The 17,009-nt window shown below is 50.8% G+C and overlaps 1 protein-coding gene across 6 annotated transcripts in view; it reads left to right on the top strand.

The window, feature by feature from the left end:
- LOC105488862 (ankyrin repeat domain containing 11) overlaps positions 1 to 17,009 on the top strand; it is a 228,610-nt gene that overhangs the window by 71,691 nt on the left and 139,910 nt on the right. For 5 of the 6 annotated variants that reach the window (XM_011753349.3, XM_024795069.2, XM_011753348.3 and 2 more), the window contains exon 2: positions 2,892 to 2,976. The gene's annotated coding sequence lies outside the window, so the exon portion shown is untranslated. Of the gene's footprint in view, positions 1 to 2,891; positions 2,977 to 8,220; positions 8,316 to 17,009 lie in introns of all 6 variants that reach the window. The other variant, XM_071085127.1, reaches the window with a different exon arrangement.

Here is a 17,009-nt window from a genome sequence, read left to right as displayed (position 1 = left end):
TCGGCCTCCACAGACCTGTTGAATTCTGAGTTGCTGTAGACATGAGCTGACAGTAAGAAGTGTCGCCTGGTGCTTTTCTGTTTGACAACATAGCTTGTTTATAGTTGTGGTGGTGTTTTGATGTGAACATGTATTCTAAATGAAGTTTTTTTTCATACCTTAGAACATTTCTTTACTCGGGAGGCTGAGGTGGGAGGACCCCTTGGGCCCAGGAGGTCGAGGCTGCAGTGAGCTGTGTTTGTACCACTCCATCCCAGCCTGGCAACACAGGGAGACCCTGTCTCTTTTTTTTTTTTTTTTTTTAATTTATTTATTTATTTATTTATTTATTTATTTTGAGATGGAGTCTTGTTCTGTCACCCAGGCTGGAGTGCAGTGGCCGGATCTCAGCTCACTGCAAGCTCCGCCTCCCGGGTTTACGCCATTCTCCTGCCTCAGCCTCCCGAGTAGCTGGGACTACAGGCGCCCGCCACCTCGCCCGGCTATTTTTTTGTATTTTTTAGTAGAGACGGGGTTTCACCATGTTAGCCGGGATCGTCTCTCGATCTCCTGACCTCGTGATCCGCCCGTCTCGGCCTCCCAAAGTGCTGGGATTACAGGCTTGAGCCACCGCGCCCGGCCCAAACTGTGATGTTTATTCCAAATATTTTAGAGGCTCTGGATTGGTATTTTCTTCCAGAAATAATGGGATCAGTTACTGAGATTTTCTCTTAGTCAGAAAGAAAAGACCTTTAGACCAGAATTTTCTCTTCCCAACTTGCTTTTAATACCCTGCAGGACCCTAAGACAACAAAAAACTTAGTTTTGTTTTACTTTACCTGATTTGGGCCCAGTTTTTTCATATATGTGAAACAGCAGTTGGATTAAAGCAGTAGTTCTCACTGGCGTGTTTTCCCCTTTTGCCGATATCATCTGGAGACATTTTTGGTTGCCAGGATTTGCTGGGTGGCCCTTCTGGCACCTAGGAGACCGACGCTGCTCAACCCCGTTGCGCACTGAACCCAGATGCCAGTGGCACTGAGCGTGCGAATTGTTTGACTCACGGCGCTTTGAGTACCCTCAGGACTCGGGGGGTCGATGCTGGGGTTCCTTGCTGGCTTCCTGCTGCCGATACTCTTCCCCTCTCTGAGCCGTTTTACGGACAGCTTCGTGGCACACTTGCTGCTTTCACTGAAACCAGGCTGCTTATTCACATTTATTTTTATTGATGGATTGATTGAGGCTGGAGTGCAGTGGTGTGAGTAGCTCTGGTCACAGGAACACGCCACCATGCCCAGCTAATTTTTTGGATTTTTTGTAGAGATGGGGACTCACTGTATTGCCTGGACTGGTCTCCAACTTCTGGGCTGGAGCAGTCCACCTGCCTCAGCCTCCTGAAGTGCTGGGATTACAGGCGTAAGTCCGCACACCCAGCACACATTTATTTTTAATGGTCCTTGAGGTTAATGGTAGCTTTGAACAATCCTGTCCAGGAGAGTAAGGAGGGAAAAACCTCACTCCATCTTTGCAAAACACACATGTCATGAGTGTTGCTCAGGAAACACGCGATTCTCTTGGATGCTAAGTGCAGAGCTGGGGAACCTGCACCAGCAAGCCCTGTCCTAGGAGCTGCCTTCAATCCTGTCTGTGCTGGTTCTGCACACGGAAGTGTGTGGAGTTGGAGGAGAGCCTGATGCTTGGATGTTACTGAAGTAACATGGGTGTGGATTTTTTTTTTCTTCCCCCATTTAGACTGGTTTGTTTTATTCTTGGAGCCCCCAGAGCTCTTCAGGGAGATTATATAGTTTTATTCAGCTCCTTTTTTTTTTTTTTCTGTGAGATGGAGTCTCGCTCTGTCACCCAGGCTGGAGTGCAGTGGTGCGATCTTGGCTCACTGCAACCTTCGCCTCCCGGTTTCAAGTGATTCACCTGCCCTAGCCTCCCAAGTAGTTGGGGTTACAGGCACACACCACCACATCTGGCTAATTTTTGTATTTTCAGTAGAGAGGGGTTTTGCCCTGTTGGCCAGGCTGGTCTTGAACTCATGACCTCAAGTGATCCACCCACCTCAGCCTCCCGAAGTGCTGGGATTACAGGCGTGAGCCACCGTCCACAGCCTTATTCAGCTTTTTAAAAAATGGTACTGCAGTATAATCTTTCCTCTTAAAATACTCAGTGGAAATGAAAACCACCTTCTCTTTTTTTGCACCTTTTGTATAGTTTACAACTTAATATGCTTCTTAAACTTAAAATCAGCCTTTTAAGGTAGGGCACGGTGGCTCACGCCTGTAATCCCAACACTTTGGGAGGCCGAGGTGGGCGGATCACCTGAGGTCAGGAGTTCAAGACCAGCCGGGCGTGGTGGTGGGTGCCTATAATCCCAGCTACTCGGGGAGTAGCTGAAGCAAGAGAATCGCTTGAACCCTGGAGGGGAGGTGGAGGCTGCAGTGAGCTGAGATTGCACCACTGCACTTCAGCCTGGAGGACAAGAGTGAAACTGTCTCAAAAAAGAAAAAGCCTTTTAAAAAACTTACCTTATTGGTAATGTTTTGTTTATATGGCAAGACTACCCACTTGGTTTATTTGGTTTCTTATGTATAGAAAGCTCCAGAGTCTCTAAAATCTGGTTTTATGGTGATTTCACAAGATTGTATCAGTGTCATTTGCTCTTTTTTTGTATTGGACTTTGGATTTACCTTTAAGTTGTTGCAATTGCTGCATTTTGATGTGCAAGTATTTGATGAATGACGGTAAGTTTTGGCCTTGGCACACTGACTAGGAGCTGAGCAGTGGGTTATGGGAGAGGAAGGGAGATGGAATAAACCGTGTGAACCAAATGGAGGGAGACGAGAGCTATGAAAGAACTGAGGCTGAAATTATTGACATGAGCTAATTTCACTCTCTTGTTTCAGAATATACTCAACCCTGCTCTGGGGCACACCTCCATTGGATTTAAAAGACAGTCCTCATCAGCACTGACTTTCAGCTATGGAATCGGTAAATATTCACTGCACTCTCTATCAGTTTATATTATTGTCATTGGTTTGGAAAAATAAGTATCAAAATAATGCATGAGTATCCAGGCTGGTTTTCTTGGACTTGATCGAGTTTTGTCGAAATGTTTTGAATTTTGTTCTGGATTTCACTTAGAGTGTTTTCAGAGTGGTAACCGGTGAGCTTTTTTGGATTAATGAATGGGATCCTTGGTGTCACAGTGAGAGTAAATCTGCTGAAAAATTAAATAGGTTGTTAATAGCCTGTAAAAGTTTATTTCCTCTCGTCTTCCTTTAATTTTCTTCATCCTCAGATGGGCTGGAGATGACCGAGACCACCCCCGCCCCGTGCTGTGTGTTGTGTGCTCTGCGCATGTCGTGTTAACTAACAGTTTGCATGAGGATTCTGTGTCCTGGGAGCTGTTCTGCTCTTGCTGGGATCCTGGTGGTCTCTTGCGTTGTCCTTGGATGAGGATTCTGTGTCCTGGGAGCTGTTCTGCTCTTGCTGGGATCCTGGTGGTCTCCCGGGTTGTCCTTGGATGAGGATTCTGTGTCCTGGGAGCTGTTCTGCTCTTGCTGGGATCCTGGTGGTCTCCCGGGTTGTCCTTGGATGAGGATTCTGTGTCCTGGGAGCTGTTCTGCTCTTGTTGGATCCTGGTGGTCTCCCAGGTTGTCCTGTGCTTCTGGGCACGGTGTTGCTGCGGAGCCCTCTAGATGCGATTCTGACTTTTCCTCGGAGCTGGAGACCAGTGTGTGTGGTGGGAGGTACGGAGTGGGAGCCTGGCTCGCCTGCCCTGACTCCTTGCCTCCTCCTGGGTGTGACAGGCATGTTTTTTGAGAGGAGGGGCAGCAGTCTCCATAAAGACTTTGGCCTTGGCTCTGACCAAGCACGTGGTGCTGTAGAGCAGAGTCCTCCCTCCTTCCGGAGACGCGTGGTGACTGGCAGGCTATTTCCTCTGATACGTGGATTGTCAGCAGTTGAAGAGAAAACTTGGCTAATTTAAATTTTCATATTTTGACCAGGTGTGAGTCAGGGTTTTAAAGTGAACAGTCCAAAAATACATGATCTGTTCTGTGTTGTTACTCCTAGCAGACATGAAAGAACCTTTCCTGCAGCTTGTTTCGAGAGCTTCGCAGTTCGGTGTATCCGTCCTTTATCTCCATCACCTAGAGTCAGGCCACTTTAAGATACACCCGACTGCTTTCTTTCATGTGACTGAATTCTCTCCTTGGAAATGGAGGTGAGGTTTGAAGGAAAGGGAATCATCTGAGATATCCCTGAAAATAGATCTAGAATTGTCTTCTCTTAATCTGCGGGATGGTTCGCAGTTAGAAGGAAGCCAGCCTGGGTAGTGGGCGTGTTTGTGGGTCCTGTGAGATGTTTTTGAAGATCTGGAGGTGGACTGAGCCCGGCTGTGATCAAAGGGGTGCCATGGAGGGGCCAAGTACACAGGAAAAGGGGGCAGCGATCAGGGAGCACCCCGCACCCCAGGGTCTGAGCTGTGCTTCCTCATGAAAAGGATACTGCTGACCTTAATGGATGACAAGGAAAAGCAAAATGCTGCATTTTCTTTCTTTTTTTAATTTTTTTTTTTTTTTTTGTAGAGACAGAGTCTCGTTATGTTGTCCAGGCCTGTCTTGAACCCCTGCCCTCAAGCAGTCTTCCTGCCTTAGCCTCCCAAAGTGCTGGGATTACAGGTATGAGCCACCACACCTGGCCAAAATGCTGCTTACTAGTGTGAAAAATAAAATTATTAATAAACAATTAGTGGCCAGGCACAGTGGCTCACGCCTGTAATCCCAGCTCTTTGAGATGTGAAGGTGGGTGAATCACTTGAGGCCAAGAGTTCAAGACCAGCCTGGCCAATATGGTGAAACCCCATTTCTGTTAAAAATGTAGATATTAGCCGGATGTGGTGGTGAATGCCTGTAATCCCAGCTAGTTGGGTAGCTGAGGCAGGAGCATTGCTTGAACTGGGAGGTGGAGGTTTCATTGAGCCAAGATCACAGCACTGCACTCCAGCCTGGGCAACAGAGCAAGACTCTGTCTCTGGGGGGAAAAAAAATTATCGATGGATTCAGAATACATGCTTCTCTGATTAAAGAGGAACAAGCTGTCAGCAACTCTGCTGACAGGACCTGGAATTGGCCTAAATGTGTGGTACTGTAGTGGATTGAGAAGAATAGATGTACTGCTGCTTAGGTTTGGTGACGTAGGAAATGTTGGCATTTTTGACCATGCCACAGTAATAATCTAAGGTGTTTCATGCCATTTGTCACTTTTGTGAACTATAAATACTCAGTATTGAATTTTGTCTTTTTTTGTCTGTGGTAATTAGATTGAATAAGATGAAGGCCCTTAGCATGAGGTCTGTTTTGGCCACCAGGGAGACTGCAGTGTTGCTACAGAGAGGCCCTCCTGAGCAGAGGTTGGGCGCAGTGTGACCATTGGTGCCGTGACCCACATGGGCATGGGAGGACCTCCTGAGGACCACGCTGAGACTTGTTCTCCATTGTTTTTTTTTTTTCTTGAGACGGAGTCTAGGTCTGTTGCCCAGGGCCTGGAGTGTAGTGGTGCCATCTCGGCTCACTGCAGCTCCACCTTCCAGATTCAAGAGATTCTCTTGCCTCAGCCTCCTGAGTAGCTGGGATTACAGGTGCTTGCCACCATGACCAGCTAATTTCTGTATTTTTAGTAGAGATAGGGTTTCACTGTTGGCCAGACTGGTCTTGAATGCCTGTTTGCCATTGTTTTATCTGGCATTAAAATGCAGGGTTTAAAAAAGAGAATAGCTGGCCAGGTGCAGTGGCTCCCGCCTGTAATCCCAGCACTTTGGGAGGATGGGGTGGGGTGGGTAGATCACTTGAGCTCAGGAGTGCAAGACCAGCCTGAGTAACATGACAAGACCCCCCGTCTCTACAAAAAATACAAAAATTAGCCAGGCATGGTGGCATGTGCCTGTGGTCCCAGCTACTTGGAGAGGCTGAGCGGGGAGGAAGGATCACTAGAGCCCAGGAGGTTGAGGCTGCAGTGAGCTATGATCGCACCACTGCACTCCAGCCTGGGCCACAGGGTGAGACTGTGTCTCAAATAAAGAAAGAAGAAGAATTTTCCAGGTTCTCTAACATTTTTCATTGGTGTTTGTGTCATTCTTGTATTTCACGTTGATTACTTGAGGTGGAATGTGAGCAGTTTAGATGAGATCCACAGTCGCTTCTTCAGTATACGGTGCTGTGCTCTTTTCTCCTGTCTGGGCATGACTTAGGGGCCCAGCTTGGATGGATTCTGGGCTGGTCCTGCCCTGAGATGGGGCCAGATGTGGCCGCAGTGACACAGGGTCCCGGACAGCCTGTGTGTGCTGGTCTGACTGGTGCTGGCTCTGTGGCCCGGCCCCTCCCTTCCACTCTCCAAGCCTCAGTCTCCTACCCAGGACAGTGGTCACGGTCATACCTACTGTAAAGACTTCCTTAGAGATTAAATAACACTTTACAGAAATAAAACTACATGAAAATAGAGGCTTTAAAACATTTGAGTTTGTAAATTGTTTCTCCAGTATAAAAGTCATTGAAGCTGACATCTTTCTTGGCAAAACAGAATGGTTAGTCCTCTCAGGCGGTGAGGCTGCGTGGCCCCCGATGACCCCAGCATGCAGTGTCCAGTGAGTGTGGTCTCGAGCGACAGCAGGCTGCTGACCCTAACAACATGTGGATGCTCCATTTATGGTTGCGGTGAAATGGGACTTTCGAATTACGTTTCCAAAACGTTGGGGGTTTGAAAGTGGTTTGTTAATGATAGCAGAGGCAGTGTTGTTCATATGAAAGGAGGCTTGAACTTAATGTTTTACATTTTTAATTGACATATCTATTTAAGATAGAAAAGTAATCAAGTTCTGTCTTGCTGAAATGTTGAACTTGTAAGGCAGGTACGATCGTGTGCCTCAGTGTCCCCAAGTGCGCAGTCTGAGCAGCTGTGTCTACGGCCCGTGTCCTTGAGGGTGTGCAGGTCCATGGTGGTGGCTGGGCTGGAAGTCTGCTCAGCCAGAGCCGAGCCCCCTCTGCTTGCTGTTGGTGTGCTGGGGTCCCTGTCTGGGTGGCCGGGTTGGAGGTGGGGAGGGGCAGGGCTGCTGTCTTTGGTGCCGCCCTCCTGCCTTCCCCCGATCTGGCCTTGAAAGCAGAGAGAGGCTCTTCCTGGGCAGGCCCCTCTGCACCCTAGGGCATGGTGGGGGTGCAGAGTCTCCCTGGCACCCTCACCCCCTGGGGTGCTCGTTGGCTGTGAGATGCCATTCCTGGTGCGCTCTTGGGGTTGTTCCTGCCACGGAATGCTCCAGGCGTTCTTGGGGCTGCGGACGGCCACAGGACTTGACTTGCAGACCTGTGAGAGATGTGTAGGTGCGGATGTGAGTTCATTTCCATTTTCAACTCAGGTTTTGCTAGGATTTAGAAACAGATAACACCATACTTCCATTATTATCAAAGACATATGCGTGATAATTATGCCAAGATAAATAACTGCATTGTTTAGTAGAATGAGTCTTTATTTTAGAGTTCTGAGGAATTATCTGTGGCTAGGCTTCTTTAAACTGCAATAACTTACAGAAGATGCAGTGTCATTTAAGTTAGACTTGTTCATGTGAAAATGGGCACTTGTGGCTGAGTGCTCCCCCCACTCCCTCCCCCTTCCCCCCCAATTCCCTCCCCGCCAGGCTCTGGTTAATGGACGGAGAGTCCCAGGGCCCGGGGGAGGGTTTGGAACGTTGGAGCTTCCCCCACCCCTGTCATCATGCAGAGGGTGTTGGGAGCTCTGGCTGTCAGCACGCTGTTTTCCCACGTGTGTGCTTTTAGCTGGAATGTGTCTCTGGGTGCTGGGACCTCTGCTGACCTGTGACCTCTGCTGTCCTCTGACCTCTGCTGACCTGGGAGGCGTGGAGAGGTCCTGCTGGGGAATTGAGAATGGCTTTTCGTTTGTTGGTTATAATATTGCGGTTATTTTATTTCTTTTGTTAACTACGGTGATTCTCATGGGGCCAGTGTTTTATTTTTTAATACCATCAATTTTTACAGCTGGCTTAAGGGAGTTTTTTCCTCTATGTTTTTATATCTGAGGGTGAAAAACATTTTGCTTGTATCTAGCATAAGAGTACTCAGTAAGTTCTGTTTAAATTGAAGTGAACTTTATGGATGCAAAACCACCAACGTACCTTTTTCCTGTCCCGCTTGTTTCTTCCCGAATGTAACTGGGTTCCTGTAGCAAATGGAGTACGGACTCTGCGTGTCTTCACACATGTCATTGTCACCAGAAGGCCCATTTACAACTGCTTAGATTTTGGTGGGAAGAAGATGAAGGTAGGAGGAAGGAGATGGAGGGTCCAGTGTGGCCTGAGCCCCCCAGTGCCTGGCTGAGGGGGAGGCATGGGACCCGACAAGGAGACTCTGGGAGGCATCTTCGTTACTGGCCATTGGATTCCTCAAGTTCTGCTGAGAATTCTAGTCTCTTTTTCCCCACTCCAGAATAAGGATCATAATTATTTATTTGTGTTGTCCATTGGGAAAAATGATTTGGGATATGCTTACTGTCAACAAGGGGATAGTGGTGGGTTCCAAGTGTAAACTGGCTGGGCACCATGAGACTGTGTCTGTAATCCCAGCACTCTGGGAGGCTGAGGTGGGAGGAGCACCTGAGATCGGGAGTTCAAGACCAGCCTGGGCAACGTGGCAAGACCCTCTCTCTCCAAAAAATACAAAAATTAGCCAGGCATGGTGTGCATGCCCGTCGTCCTAGCTACTCAGGAGGCTGAGGTGAGAGGATCGCTTGAGCTCGGGAGGCAGAGGTTGTAGTGAGCTATGATCACACCACTGCACTCCAGCTCTAGGTAACAGGAGGATTAGAAGAAAAAGAAAAAAGGAAGAAATGTAGACCCTCTCAACAGCAAGATGTGTAGTGCCTGGCCCAGCCAGGGCAGCCTCCTCCTCTTCAGGTGCAGTGAGATTTCCCGCCGCTTGTGTGCAGGGATTTTGAAGGCAGTGCTGACTGCTGGCACAGGGCTGCAAGTTGGAAAAAGAAGTAGAGCAAAAAGGTCCCTGGGCCTCCGTGGTGGCACCAGCACGCACGAGAAGGGACGTGGTGGAGGGCACTGTTGTGGAGGCGTGGCCCTGGGTGTGGACAGCCAGCGTGGGACCCAAGCCCCTGTGCTGCTGCGGAAGGTCCTGCCTCCTGCCCTGGCCGCCCCTCTGTCTGCAGGCAGCTTTCATGAAAGTGCGGGTGGAGGCCGGGCAGCCTGAACGTGTTGACTTTGGCAGCAGGAGCTGCCCGATTCTGCTTACTCTGTGGCCCAGTACATAAGGCTCTGTGTAGAACACGTGCTCACACACATGTGGTTTCCGTCTCGCCCTGGCCATGGTTGGCCACTCCCCACCCCCTTCCGTGAAGCTTCCCGTGTTCTCAGAGGGCTCTCTGCCTGGGCATGGGAAAGAGGGAAATGAGAAGCGAGGGTTCTTTGTAAATCCAAGGATACTTTTATAGCTTTTGGTGTTTGTTGACATTTTGCTGCTAAATGGATGATTTGTTTATTAGGAAAAATAAAACTGGGATTCTCGTTCATATCTGATGGTGTCAGCACATCAGCAGGATAGCAGCTGCTTTAGGGACCTGCATGTGTCTGGAGGGCAGAACCAGAGCAGTAAGCAGAGGGCAGAGGGTAGCCTTTGCAGCCCGGGGCAGGTGTTTCCCTCCGTGGCTCTGCGGGGTTCCTGCTCTGCGGGCTTCAGCTCTGCAGGGTGTCTTAGTCTGGTCTGAGGGCCGAGACTGTCACTCCCACCACCGGTGTCGGAGTCTTTTTCTGTTTATTCTCTGCATTTCCTGGGTACAGTCAGCCTTTGTTTAAAATTTATTATTGCTTGTTTTTGTTAGTGGGAACAAAGTTTCTAAATATCGAATCCTGGTGGCTTACTAACTACAGCTTTTGGGGATGGGCTTGGCGATGATTTTATGAGGCTTTAGGTGATGCTCAAAGGGCTGTACCCACTGGGTTGGCATCTGTGAGGTATCTGTTCCGTGTTAAATTCTGCCCTGTAGCTACAGCAAACCGTGTTTTAAATTTAGATTGAAATTAAGAAGTGAGCTGAAAGATGCCAGTTTAGATGTGATCAGATTTTGTTAAAGAAATTCTATAAAATGCCAGGATATTTTGGCCTAGTAGTACTGTATTCTAAACTTCAGTGTTATAATGGAAACTTTTAGTAACACAACAACCAGTATTCGTGTGTGTGTGTGTGTGTGTGTGTCTTCTGGTACAGACAGGATCTTGCTATATTGCTCACACTGGCCTAGAACTCCTGACCTTAAGCAGTCCTCCCTCCAGTGCCTCCCAAAGCTGTATGATTGCAGGCATGAGCCATGGCGCCCAGCCTTTCCTGCTCTTCTGAGAAGCTAGCTGTCTTATCTCCCTCACCCCTGTATGTTTTTATGCTGTGGGCAGGGCCGTGACGTGCACAAGACGACCCACGGGGAACCCTGGCTGCAACCCATGGAGAAAGAGTGGACTAAGGAAGGGGAACGCCTTCTCCCCCCACCCCTGTTGATAGGTGGATCTTGAATAGAGTTGTGTTGGTGGCTGGGGGTGCTGGAGCCTGGGGTGTTTGAGGTTTGTTGTAGCCCTCGTAATTTATTCTAACACCAGGACTTGGACTGAGTCCTGTGGAGACGGGCGGAATTGCTGAGGGAAGCTGTCTTCAGGGTGTGAGCTCGTCTCATTTCCTCAAGTGGTCGGCTTCACCTAAAAAATCTGTTTTCTGCTCTTGAAGGGGCTTGCTGGCCTGGGCCCCCAGCTTCCCTTGGCTGCTCTGGCCTTTGTGCAGGTGGCTGTTCTGAATGCTGTGCTGTGGCTGTGCAGGTGGCTGTTCTGAATGCTGTGCTGTGGCTGTGCAGGTGGCTGTTGTGAATGCTGTGCTGTGGCTGTGCAGGCGGCTGTTGTGAATGCTGTGCTGTGGCTGTTGTGAATGCTGTGCTGTGGCTGTGCAGGTGGCTGTTCTGAGTGCTGTGCTGTGGCTGTGCAGGTGGCTGTTGTGAATGCTGTGCTGTGGCTGTGCAGGCGGCTGTTGTGAATGCTGTGCTGTGGCTGTGCAGGCGGCTGTTGTGAATGCTGTGCTGCGGCTGTGCAGGCGGCTGTTGTGAATGCTGTGCTGCGGCTGTGCAGGTGGCTGTTGTGAATGCTGTGCTGTGGCTGTGCAGGTGGCTGTTGTGAATGCTGTGCTGCGGCTGTGCAGGTGGCTGTTGTGAATGCTGTGCTGTGGCTGTTCTGAATGCTGTGCTGCGGCTGTTCTGAATGCTGTGCTGTGGCTGTGCTGTGGCTGTTGTGAATGCTGTGCTGTGGCTGTTCTGAATGCTGTGCTGCGGCTGTTCTGAATGCTGTGCTGTGGCTGTGCTGTGGCTGTTGTGAATGCTGTGCTGCGGCTGTTCTGAATGCTGTGCTGTGGCTGTGCTGTGGCTGTTGTGAATGCTGTGCTGCGGCTGTGCAGGTGGCTGTTGTGAATGCTGTGCTGTGGCTGTGCAGGTGGCTGTTGTGAATGCTGTGCTGTGGCTGTGCAGGTGGCTGTTGTGAATGCTGTGCTGTGGCTGTGCAGGTGGCTGTTGTGAATGCTGTGCTGCGGCTGTGCAGGTGGCTGTTGTGAATGCTGTGCTGCGGCTGTGCAGGCGGCTGTTGTGAATGCTGTGCTGCGGCTGTGCAGGCGGCTGTTGTGAATGCTGTGCTGTGGCTGTGCAGGCGGCTGTTCTGAATGCTGTGCTGTGGCTGTGCAGGTGGCTGTTGTGAATTCTGTGCTGTGGCTGTGCAGGTGGCTGTTGTGAATGCTGTGCTGTGGCTGTGCAGGTGGCTGTTGTGAATGCTGTGCTGTGGCTGTGCAGGTGGCTGTTGTGAATGCTGTGCTGTGGCTGTGCAGGTGGCTGTTGTGAATGCTGTGCTGTGGCTGTGCAGGCTGCTGTTGTGAATGCTGTGCTGTGGCTGTGCAGGTGGCTGTTGTGAATGCTGTGCTGTGGCTGTGCAGGTGGCTGTTCTGAATGCTGTGCTGCGGCTGTGCTCTTTCGGTTTTGCTCCCAGAGGCAGGGTTGGGGCCGCCTTCCCTGTATTCGTCCTGCTTTTAGAAATTGCACTCCACAGCGGCCTGTTCACTTGGATTTCCCGGTAACTCCTAAGGTCTGTGGGAGGCACGTGCTGTGCTAGATGCCTTCACTTATGTCCTCTTCTTTTCCTACAGAATCCCAGAAAATTGCATTTTCCTTATTTTTATTACAAGCGGCATCTAGGTCTCAAAAGATGTTTAGGAAGTAGGGTTTGAATTCAGGATTCCACGGCTGATCAGTGAAGTGAGTGAGTGAGTGCAGGGGTCCTGCTCCACCATGCTGAGGCCAGAGGCGAATGTATTGGTGCTGGACTCTAGGGAGGGTGGCGGGAGGTGCGAGGAGGGGCTACTGTAGCCGTGGGCACTGCTGGGGCGTCTTTAATGCTCATACCGAGGGTCTGACTGTACGTGGGGCAGTGCGCACGCTCATCAGCCTGGGCACCGGCTGTTACGCTCCTTCCAGATGTAGCGGGCCTGCGGCGTGCCCGAGCAGGGTGAGGGAATCTGGGCCCCATTTGCCACCGTGCTCGGGGTCAAGGTGAGGCCGTTTCTAACGGCCTGTGTACCTGTCATCCTCTTCCTCCTCTGCCCAGGCAACTGGGTGCTGCTGCTGGCCTTTCTGTGCATCAAACCTGGTGGTTTTGCCAGCTTCATGCCTCTTTGTCCTGGTCACCATGTCTGTGGTAGCTCAAGGCTACCACTTCTCTAGAGTGGAGAACTGGGCGTCGGAGGGAACAGCGCTGGTGTGAGCCCTCTTGGAGTTTGTTGGCCAAGTATCTATGTGCATCCAGTGCTTGCCAAACAGTGTAGCCTTCTGGGGCCATGCGCAAGTCCTTCGGGCTGTCCTGGCCTCTCTTTCCCTGGCCAGTGGTCACACATGTGCAGTGGCTTCCTGTTTGAGTCTGGGACCAGCTTGAGGGCAGTGCCACTGCATGGTAGCTGTGGCTGGGGAGTGACCGTAGTGATTTTCCACACTTCGCTACAGGTGTGTTTGTTCTTTACTTAAAAATTAATCAGTTTGGCTTTTTGAAGTTAATGGAAGACTGAATTTTACTATGTGGACAAAGGAGTTAATTTTTCTTCTTCTTCTTCTTTTTTTTTTTTGGGAGACAGGATCTGACTCTTCACCCAGGTGGGAGTGCAGTGGCACGATCACGGCTCATTGCAGCCTCTACCTCCTGGGCTCAAGCCATCCTCCTGCTTCAGCCTCTCAGCCTTTCAAGTAGCTGGGATTACAGGAGCACACCACCACGCCTGGTTAATTCTGTGTGTGTGTGTGTGTGTGTGTGTGTGTGTGTGTGTGTGTGTGTATGTGTTTGATAGAGACAGCGTATCGCCAGTCTTGAGTTCAAGACAAGACTCAGGCTGGTCTTGAACTCTTGGACTCAAGCAGTCCGCCTGCCTTGGCCTCCCAAAGTGCTTGGATTGCAGGTGTGAGCCACTTTGCCCAGCCCAGAAGGAGTTAGTTTCTTAGGTGTGTGCGGCTGTCGTGCAACAGTCCTGATGAGGTGGACGTGGTTCCTTTTTGGCTCGGGGCAGGGGCCCTGCTGGCAGGAAACGCTGGGAAGGGCCTGGGAAGGCAGCTCGGTGTCACTGAGCCTTCCAGGTTTTATCTCATTGTCTCTTTCTTTAAAGCTCTGGCCATATCATCTATTAGTCTTTGCCTTTTAATTTTTTTTCTTTTTTCCCCCTTGTTCCTTATATGAAAATACGAGTCTTTTTCTGTCAGTCCTCTTCAGTCGTTTCCTTAAGATGCTGATGTTCCTTGTGTGCCTTCTTAGGTCGTTCTTTTCTGTCTGCGTGTTCTTTTCTTTTTCTTTTTGAGATGGAGTTTCACTCTTGTTGCCCAGGCTGGAGTGCAGTGGTACATTTCAGTTCACTGCATCGTCCACCTCCTGGGTTCAAGGGATTCTCCAGCCTCAGCCTTCCGAGTCCGTGGGATTATAGGCGTCTGCCACCATGCCCGGCTAATTTTTTGTGTTTTTAGTAGAGACAGGGTTTCACCATGTTGGCCAGGCTGGTCTCGAACTCCTGACCTCAGGTGATCTGCGCCCCCCTCCCTTGGCCTCCCAGAGTGCTGGGGTTATGGGCGTGAGCCACCGGGCCCGGCCTGATGTTCTTAATGTTGCTGATTTGTCTCCTGTTCCCTTTTCCTTTTCCTCTTCCGTATTCCACAGCTGTCCTTTCTGCTGCCTCCGGGAGGGGACCCTGTCCTGGACAGAAGGCTTTGTCCTGTGCTGTGGGTCATGCGTGGTGGGATCACTTACCAGCGCGAGGGAGGCACTGAAGTCCATCTTCTTCAGAAGTCTGTCCTCCTTCCTTCCTCCAGGCAGACACTGGCATCGGAGTCCTCGTTAACTAAAACCCTGTGTCTGATCTGCTGCCCTGTGCTTTCCTTGTCTCTTTTCTGTCCCCACCCAGACCATAAGCACTGGGAGAGCACATCTGTCTTCCTCGCTGCAGCCTGTCTGCATGCTGACACCAGGCATGGCCAGCGAACATGTCTTGTCACGGTGCATGGTGGCTCCTTTGCCCATGTGTCCTCCTCAGCAGCTGCTGCTTTTCCTCTAGGACTGACTGCAGCTCTCAGAGCGCGCTGGCTGGTGTTTTGTCGCCCTCAGGAGCGTGGCCGAGGCCGTGCTGTGGGTTTCCCATGCCCTTTGTGACCTGGCGGTGAGGGTCTGTGTTTCTGTCAGTGTTGTTGGCCTGAGACATGTCTGTCCTGGAGACCAGCATGTGTGGGCGCCAGCTCTCAGAGTCCCTTGCTCACAGTACCAAACCCCTTGCTGTATTTTTATTATTAAGAAGTAGAAAACAAAGGGCATAACCAGACTTAGGACTTTGGTGATTTTTCTGGCTGAAGTTTTTTTTTTTTTTTTTTTTTTTTTTGAGACGGAGTCTCACTCTGTCGCCCAGGCTGGAGTGCAGTTACGTGATCTTGGCTCACTGCAACCTCTGCCTTCGGGGTTCAAGCAATTCTCCTGCCTCAGCCTCCCGAGTAGCCAAGATTGCAGGCACGTGCCACCATGCCCAGTAAGTTTTTATATTTTTAGTAGGGATGGGGCTTTACTGTGTTGGCCAGACTGTTCTTGAACTCCTGACATCAGGTGATTGCCCGCTTTGACCTCCCAAAGTGCTGGGATTGTTCTTGCTGGAGCTTTGCTGGAAATACCATGTTGGCCAGACTGTTCTTGAACTCCTGACCTCAGGTGATCTGCCCCCGTTGGCCTCCCAAAGTGCTGGGATTGTTCTTGCTGGAGCTTTGCTGGAGGTGAGTTGGGATTGACTGCAGTGCGTCCTTTGTGAGGAGTGCTGGGGGAAGATGTGAGGGATTTGAGCCCTGAGCACCAGGGTCTGGCTGGAAGGAAGAGCTTCGTGGACAGGCCTTGAGGACACTTTGGTGCATTTTGTGAATTGTCCCTGTGAGAACATGCCTTACCTGCAGCAGTCAGGAAGGCCGATAGGAAAGTTACCTGTGAAGGTGGCACGGTGGCTCAGGCCTATAATCCCAGCACTTTGTGAGTCTGAGGCGAGAGGATTGCTGCAACCCAGGAGTTCGAGACCAGCCTGGACAACATAGTGAGAACCCTGTCTCTACTAAAAAAAATAAATGAACCAGGTGTGGTGGCACGTGCCTGTAGTCACAGCTGATTGGGGAAGCTGAGGTGGGAGGATCGCCTGAGCCCAGGAGGTCGAGGCTACAGTGAGCGAAGATCGTACCACTGCACTCCTGCCTGTGTGACAGAGCCAGAACTTGTCTCGAAAACAAGCCTGTATGACTGGAGGAGCTGTTTTGCAAATATGCCCTACAGAATACAGTCGTGCCCCACGTAACGGCGTTTTGTTCCACAACAGACCGCATACGTGGTACCTCCTTCCATAAGATTATTTATTTATTTGTTTATTTTGAGACAGAGTCTTGCTCTGTCGCCCAGGCTGGAGTGCAGTGGCGTGATCTCCACTCACTGCAGCCTTGACCCCACCGTGACACCAGCTTAACTGGTGCGGGCCATTGTCCTGTGAGAGAGCGTGACAGGGTGTCGGGCTGTGGTGTGGGCCATGGCCCTGGCGGAATGGGAGAGGAGAAGTTGTTAGATGTTTCTTTTTGGAAGTCTGATTTCAGTTTTATTTAAAACTACACACTACATTTATGGTGGTCTGTGGACATGATGTTTGTCCACGGGTTCACTGTACTGTAAAGGAAGGATCGTCAACCGCAAGTCAACAGTGTGATTTACGATGATTCTTTTATTGTGTGGTACATTCAGCCTCCAAGTGGCGTTTGGATCCATGATGCCTTCGTCCTCAGGTGTCTTCTTGAGGCAGGCGTGGCTGAGCACGTGGTCGCCAGAATGTCTTCTCGAGGCAGGCGTGGCTGAGCACGTGGTCGCCAGAATGTCTTTCGAGGCAGGCGTGGCTGAGCACGTGGTCGCCAGAATGTCTTCTCGAGGCAGGCGTGGCTGAGCACGTGGTCGCCAGAATGTCTTCTCGAGGCAGGCGTGGCTGAGCACGTGGTCGCCAGAATGTCTTCTCGAGGCAGGCGTGGCTGAGCACGTGGTCGCCAGAATGTCTTCTCGAGGCAGGCGTGGCTGAGCACGTGGTCGCCAGAATGTCTTCTGGAGGCAGGCGTGGCTGAGCACGTGGTCGCCAGAATGTCTTCTCGAGGCAGGCGTGGCTGAGCACGTGGTCGCCAGAATGTCTTCTCGAGGCAGGCGTGGCTGAGCACGTGGTCGCCAGAGCACATGGTCGCCTGTGCCTGTCCCTCCCTGTTCTCCAGGCTTCACCTCTGTGCACTCGTAGGAAGGTTGAACGTCCAGAGTTTCTCGCCCTCAGGATCCATGGTTGTGGCCGCGTCTGTCTTCTCGCGACGCAGGCGTTAGCCGGACAGAGTGCTGGTAACTCTGCCAGTCAGCAGTGTTTTCG

Source organism: Macaca nemestrina, chromosome 18 (genome assembly GCF_043159975.1).
Source record: "Macaca nemestrina isolate mMacNem1 chromosome 18, mMacNem.hap1, whole genome shotgun sequence".
NCBI classification, from domain to species: Eukaryota; Metazoa; Chordata; class Mammalia; order Primates; family Cercopithecidae; genus Macaca; species Macaca nemestrina.
Note: the sequence above shows the minus strand (reverse complement) of the source record. Positions and strands in the feature narration are given on the sequence as shown.